Source organism: Corythoichthys intestinalis, chromosome 2, assembly GCF_030265065.1.
Source record: "Corythoichthys intestinalis isolate RoL2023-P3 chromosome 2, ASM3026506v1, whole genome shotgun sequence".
Taxonomy (NCBI): Eukaryota; Metazoa; Chordata; class Actinopteri; order Syngnathiformes; family Syngnathidae; genus Corythoichthys; species Corythoichthys intestinalis.
In genome coordinates, this window is record NC_080396.1 from 57,346,530 (window position 1) to 57,354,223 (window position 7,694).

The following is a 7,694-nucleotide window of genomic DNA, read 5'->3' on the forward strand; positions in this document are numbered from 1 at the left end:
CATCCATCCATCCATCATCTTCTGCTTGGTCCGGGGTCGGGTCGCAGGGGCAGCAGCTTTAAAAGGGAAGCCCAGACTTCCCTCTCCCCAGCCACTTCAACCAGCTCCTCTGGCAGGATCCCAAGGGGCCTCCCGCCAGTGGGACATGCCCGGAATACCTCTCCATGGAGGCGTCCAGGAGCCATCCGAACCAGATACCTGAGCCACCCCAGCTGGCTCCTCTCAACGCGGAGGAGTAGCGGCTCGACACCGAGTCCCTCCCGGATGACCGAGCTTCTCACCCTATCTCTAAGGGAGAGCCCGGACACCGTGCGGAGGAAACTCACTTCGGCTGTTTGTATCCGTGATCTTGTTCTTTCGGTCACGACCCACAGCTCGTGACCATAGGTGAGAAGAGGAACGTAGATGGACTGGTAAATCGAGAGCTTCGCCTTTCGGCTCAGCTCCCTCTTCACCACGACGGACTGGTGCAGCGTTCGCATTACTGCAGACGCTGCACCGATCCGCCTGTCGATCTCTCATTCCCTCCTACCCTCACTCATGAACAAGACCCCAAGATACTTGAACTCCTCCACTTGGGGCAGGATCTCATCCCCAACCCGGAAAGGCCACTCCACCCTTTTCTGACTGAGGACCATTGTCTCGGATTTGGAGGTGGTGATCTTCATCCCAAACACTTCACACTCGGCTGCGAACCGCTCCAGTGAGAGTTGGAGGTCATGGCTTGATGAAGCCAACAGCACCACATCATCTGCAAAAAGCAGAGATTCAATACTGAGGTCACCAAACCGGGCCCCCTCAACGCTTCGGGCAGCCTTGGCGGAGTCCAACCCTCACTGGGAACGAATTTGACTTACTGCTGACAATGTGGACCAAACTCTGACACCGGTCGTACAGGGACCGAATAGCCCTTACCAAGGGGCTCGGTACCCCGTACTCCCGGAGCACCCCCCACAGGACTCCCCGAGGCACACGGTCGAATGCCTTCTCCAGATCCACAAAACACATGTACACTGGTTGGGCAAACTCCCAGGCACCCTCGAGGACCCTGCCGAGGGTGTAGAGATGATCCACTGTTCCACGGCTGGGACGAAAACCCCACTGCTCCTCCTGAATTCGAGATTCGACTTCCCTACGGACCCTCCTCTCCAGCACCCCTGAATAGACTTTACCGGGGAGGCTGAGAAGTGTGATCCCTCTATAATTGGAACACACCCTCCGGTCTCCCTTCTTAAAAAGGGGAACCACCACCCCGGTCTGCCAATCCAGAGGCACTGTCCCCGATGTCCACCCGATGCTGTAGAGGCGTGTAAGCCACGACAGCCCCACAACATCCAGAGCCTTTAGGAACTCCGGGCGGATCTCATCGACCCCCGGGGCCTTGCCACCGAGGAGCTTTCCAACCACCTCAGTGACTTCAAACCCAGAGATCAGAGAGCCCACCTCGGAGTCCCCAAACTCTGCTTCCTCAAAGGAAGACGTGTCGGTGGAATTGAGGAGGGCTTGGAAGTATTCTCCCCACTGACTCATGACGTCCTAAGTCGAGGTCAGCAGTACCCCATCTTCACTATACACAGTGTTAATGGTGCACTGCTTTCCTCTACTTAGACGCCGGATGGTGGACCAGAATTTCCTCGAAGCCGTCCGGACGTCGTTTTCCATGGCCTCGCCGAACTCCTCCCATGTCCGAGTTTTTGCCTCCTACTGCCGAAGCTGCAGTCCGCTTGGTCAGCCGGTACCCTTTTTATTCGACCCTTGAAAATTATTTCAAATAGATTTTGTTCACAAACCTGCATTACTGAGCACTTCCCCTTCACCAAGATAATCCATCCACCTCAGAGGTTTTAAGATTTCGAGGTGCCTATTTAGATGCATGATTATCACACAAGTGTGCCTTTGCATTGTGGCAACATTTGGAGCAAGACAGCCGGCGGACAGAGTTGTGCTGACGTACAGATTCCTCAACATTAAGAAGATAATTCTGAATATTCCACTTGGAATATTACTTTTTTTTTTTTTTCGCAAAGCTGTGACTGCGCAACCTGCCAATTGTCCACACATGCATTTTGGAGTATTGATGACATTTGATTGGTTTGGAGCTCATGAGTGGCTGTACTGTTAATGTCAAGCCCTGGACAGCAATTGTTATTTATTATTGTAAGACCTTTGGAAGAGGACAAGAAGAAAGGGAGACGACAAGGCTCTTCACTCGTTTTATTGAACATTGCAATGCAATAAAACACGTTACAAATTGCTGTTGGCCTACTCGACTGTCCTTTCTGTCTCTCTTCTGCTTTTGTCACTATACTCAGGCCCAACTCAATCTGGAAAGATTCTTGAAGTGTGTGTTACCCCGGATTTTTAAAAAAAAATCCTGTTGTGTGTGCATATTATCTGGCAAGAGATTCTGAAACAATTACCCAGTAGTGTCCCATCCTATCAAATTTCAATTTCAAGATTATTTTTAGGGTAATGCCACTCTTATGCTGCCCACAGAATAAGGTAATTTTAAAATGTGTTGTGTTATTGTTTCAGTTCTTGGTTAAAAAAAAAACAAAACAAAACAGTCAGTGTATCGTTTGACCATTTTCTTGACACAGTTCACACATTTATTGCACAGGGTGTGGCCTTGGTTGCCCTCAATAAAAGGCCACTATAAAATTTGCAGTCAACGAAATGTGCTGCACTGAGTGGGGTAAATGGTGGTCACATCAGATAGCAACTGACTCTCTCACACAACCTGGCCCCCCACCCCCTAAATAATATTAATACTATACATTTTTTGAAGCTTTTATTGTGGGCAGCCCAAGACACACCTGTGTGATAACAGTGTCTTTATATGTCACGACTGTGAGATAGATTGATTATTGAGACAAAGCAGAATTGCTGTCTCACACAGATCAAGACAAACTATGACCAATATTTGCTCCGATTTAATTGAGTCCAGATTTTGTAGTTATGATCAACACTTTGAGTAAGATAGACTGCTGGTGCTAATGGTGACAATGAATATAAATGGTTATACGTATCTATATAGATGAAAACTAGTATGCAAACAAGTTTATATGTCTATAATACACGTTCAATATAACTTGGAGTACAGGGCTGGAGGCTAAGCCGTTGGCACAGGTTCCTAAATCTTGTCTTTTAATGCACAGTACACTGCTGGCCAAAAGTATTGGCAACCCTGTAATTCTGTCAGATAATGCTAAATTTTTCCCAGAAAATCATTGCAATTACAAATGCTTTGGGAGTAATATCTTCATTTATTTCGCTTGCAATGGAAAAACACAAAAGAGACTGAAAAAAAATCATTGTCATTTTACAGAAAACTCCAAAAATGGGCCGGACAAAAGTATTAGCACCCTCAGCCTAATACTTGGTAGCACAACCTACAGACAAAATAATTGCGAACAACCGCTTCCGGTGTCCATCAGTGAGTTTCTTACAATGCTCTGCTGGAATTTTAGACCATTCTTCTTTGGCCAACTGCTCCCGGTCTCTGAGATTGGAAGGGTAAGTTCTCCAAAATGCCATTTTCAGATCTGTCCACAGGTGTTTCTGTGGGATTCAGGTCTGGACTCATTGCTGGCCACTTTCAAAGTCTCCAGTGCTTTCTCTCAAACTATTTTGTAGTGCTTTTTGAAGTGTGTTTTGGGTCATTGTCCTGCTGGAAGACCCGTGACCTCTGAGGGAGACCTAGCTTTCTCACACTGGGCCATACATTATGCTGCAAAATTTGTTGGTAGTTTTCAGACTTCATAATGCCACGCACATGGTAAAGCAGTCCAATGCCAGAGGTAGCAAAACAACCCCAAAACATCAGGGAACCTCCGCCATGTTTGACTGTGGGGACATTGTTCTTTCCTTTGAAGGCCTTGTTTTTTCCCCTGTAAACTCTATCTTGATGCCTTTTCCCAAAAAGTTCTACTTTTGTCTCATCTGACCAGAGAACATTCTTCCAAAACGTTTTTGGCTTTCTCAGGTAAGTTTTGGCAAACTTCAGCCTGGATTTTTTATGTCTCTGGGTCAGAAGTGAAATCTTCCTGGGTATTCTACCATAGAGTCCCTTTTCATTCAGATGCCGACGGATAGTATGGGTTGACACTATTGTACCCTCGGACTGCAGGACCGCTTGAACTTGTTTAGATGTTTTTTGAGGCTCTTTATCCACCAACCGCACAATCTTTCATTGAAATCTCTCGTCATTTTTTTTTTCCGTCCACATTTACGGAGGTTAACCACAGTGCCATGGGCTTTACACTTATTGATGACACTGCGTACGGTAGACACAGGAACATTCAGGTCTTTGGAGATGGAATTGTCGCCTTGAAATTGCCCATGCTTTCTCACAATTTTGCTTCTCAAGTCCTCAGACAGTTCTTTGGTCTTCTTTCTTTTTTCCATGCTCACTGTGGTACACACAAGGACACAGGACAGAGGTTGAGTCAACTTTAATCCATTTTAACTGGCTGCAAGTGTGATTAAGTTATTGCCACCACCTGTTATGTGCCACAGCTAAGTAACAGGTGCCGTTAATTGCACAAGTTAGAGAAGTATCATATGATTTTCAAAGGGTGCCAACACTTTGTCCGGCCCATTTTTGGAGTTTTGTGTAAAATGACAATGATTTAATTTTTTTCCCTTTCTATTTTGTGTTTTTTCATTGCGAGCAAAATAAATGAAGAAATTACTACCAAAGCATTTGTTATTGTAATCATATCCTAGGAGAAATTGAGCATTATTTGACAGAATTGCAGGGGTGCCAATACTTTTGGCCAGCAGCGTAGGACATTTAGCAATGGGTGGTCCTGTTGCCTAGGGGTTGCTTCCCTCTGGCAGCAGGTCAAAAAATAACATTGGATAATGAATAATACACATCTCAAGAACAATGGTTATCACTATGAGCACCAGTAAAGCTGTTATTACATATATTTTGACTCTTGAATGTACGATCAATATATGGGGACAGTAGTTATGATGACGATGTTCATGGTGGTAGTGATGGCGGTAGTGATAGTGATGATGAGATGATGATGACGATATTGGGAAGTGACTGTATTCTCATAGAATTTTCAAGGAGTGAATTGGGGGTGGGACCCAAAAAAGCTTGGCTTCTTCCCACTCCTTTTCGAGTTACATATGTATGAATTTGTTATTATTTTTGTTATAATCAACATTACTGTTATTATTGTTGTTGTGTTTTTCCTCACGCTTGTTGTAATTTGTTATTTCTGCTCGAAATAAATAAAAATAAATAAATAAAAAAAATTGTTTGAAATAGGCTTTTTGTGTAAAGAAATCAAAAATGCGTTTTTATGTAATATTTCAAGTAAGGACTTAATATACAGTGCTAAAATATTTCCTCAATTCGCAAACAGTGGCCAAGTGTTTTTAAATGCTGTTATAAAAGCATTTTATGTTCAGTTTGTGGCCTTGTGCAAACTCACAAAGATTAAACTTTCATGCTTTTTAATCATTTGATTCTGTTTCATGATGTTTTCTTAATGTCATTTCGCCATGCTTAGGAGAATTTTTTTGTAAGAGGAACAAACGCTCAACCACATTGTTTTTGCAGACTGCTCACATGACCATTGAGTCTGAATCTTGTGGCTTTTAAGCATGAGTTCAAGCACAACAAGACGCGGCGTCACCTTACATAACTGATGCTCTGCTGCCGAACAGAAATTACAATTCTCTGTTGCCATGGTTACGGTTATCCCAACAGTCCTCTCTTGTATTCCAAAAGAGGAACGACCTCGATTCATAAATGCAAGTCAAGCAGCAAAAAGCTGCGACTAGGCTAAAAATAAGACAGGAAGATAAATGTTTTGCTCTTGAAGACAGAAAAAAAAAACTTGACCTTCATGCATATTACAATGACATTGTGATTATGGTGCAAGATGTTGCAAAATGCTGAGCGGGAAGTCCTCAGATATTGTCAACAACAAGTGACCATTGACCTCAGTAACAAAAGGAGCACATGAAGGGAAACTTGTGAAGATGTGTTCTACATAGAAACTCTTTAGTATATTACAGTAATCAAGCCAGCAAAACAAGTTGGTGACGATACAGTGCCTCGTGTGGGCGGCTGAGTGAGAGACAAAATCCAATATAAAGTAGTGAAAATGAACACTCATTGTATTTGAGCAGGGAATGGGGAAGGCCCCTGATGCTGCATTGAGCCAGAATTAGATAATAACGCTTGTTTCATTTTGCTGCTGCTTGTTGATGGCTGTGTGTGTTTCGGTGTGTTTTCAAACTGGGAGGTGGGGATGAGGCATATTGTCTGTGTCTGCAAAAATATTTACAGCATTTTTTTCCCGTATCGGTTAAAAAAATAAAAATAAAAAAAGACATATATACATATACTGTACATATACTTAAATATCTCCAGAAATGTGAGGGATGTACTCACTTTTGTGATACACTATATGAGAAGGACTGCGGATTCATCTGATTTTGTGGATTAATTGGTTTTTTTTTTTTTTCGCGTCATGACAGCCCAATGTGCTGCAGGCTTTTTTTGCTATACCAGGGAGAGTGGTGCGAGCCGTTTTGGATTTCCGAAAGATCCTGTTCACCTTGAAAAATAGGCAAAACAAGTCCGACAATTGAGGAACAATTGGACGACAAGGAAGTCAGCGACGTGTTTTATATTATGTCAAATACTGGGATCATGGCACACGTTTTAATAAGGAGGTGGCTTGCATTTTGTGGGTGACAATGCTCCCTGTCAACCGAGTGTTAGGAATCCTGCCTCCTGAGCCCTGCTCCTCCTTGTGTGTGTGTGTGTGTGTGTGTGTGTGTGTGTGTGTGTGTGTGTGTGTGTGTGTGTGTGTGGGTGCGTGTCTTGATTGCAGGTTTGGACAGATGGGTGAGCCTGGGACCAGGTGCAGGTGATCGTCGTTAACAGCCTACTTAAACCAGTGCCTGGCCTCACCTCATCGCCAGATCAACAACTCAGCTCAAAGAGTTGGTGACTCCAGCCTCAGTCAAAAGACCTGAAAAATACTATTAAGCTAATTTTTCTTTTATTCCCTAGATCTTGTGATACTTGCCTGCCTGAACACCTGCTTACCCGTCTGCTCATCTATCGCAAAGACTCACCTGACTATTTCAACACCTTCTGCCAAACCTGCCAATAAAGTGTTGTCACTGCCAGTTTTGCCTGTCATCTCTGCGCTTGGGTCCCCTGCTCAATCAGAACCCCAACAGCTTGATCTGGCCACATTATGGACCCAGCAGAGACCAGCCCCCTCCGCCGTCGAGTAGCTGCACAGGACGGCCTTCTGGAGCAGCACGGTGAAGCAATCACAGCCCTAATGAGTCAGGTGCGTGTATTTGCCGAAAGCCTTACTCGCCTCCAGACTGGGCTTTCCTCACTCCTGGACTCCGAGCGCACACCGCCTGCTGCCGTGCCATATAACACAGTCCCTTATGCAGTCAGAGAGCCGTTTGTTCCCGCACCGGCTCCTTATCATGGTGACCTAGGAACATGCCGGGCCTTTCTGGTGCAATGCGCGCTCGTTTTCAAACAGCAGCCCCACATGTATGCTTCTGACGAGGCCAAAATAGCTTACCTTATAGGCTGCCTTCGGGGTTCAGCACTTGAATGGGCCACGGCAACGTGGGAGGGGTGCTCTCCTACCTGCTCCTCTTATGATGCCTTCACAGGGGAAATGAAAAAGATA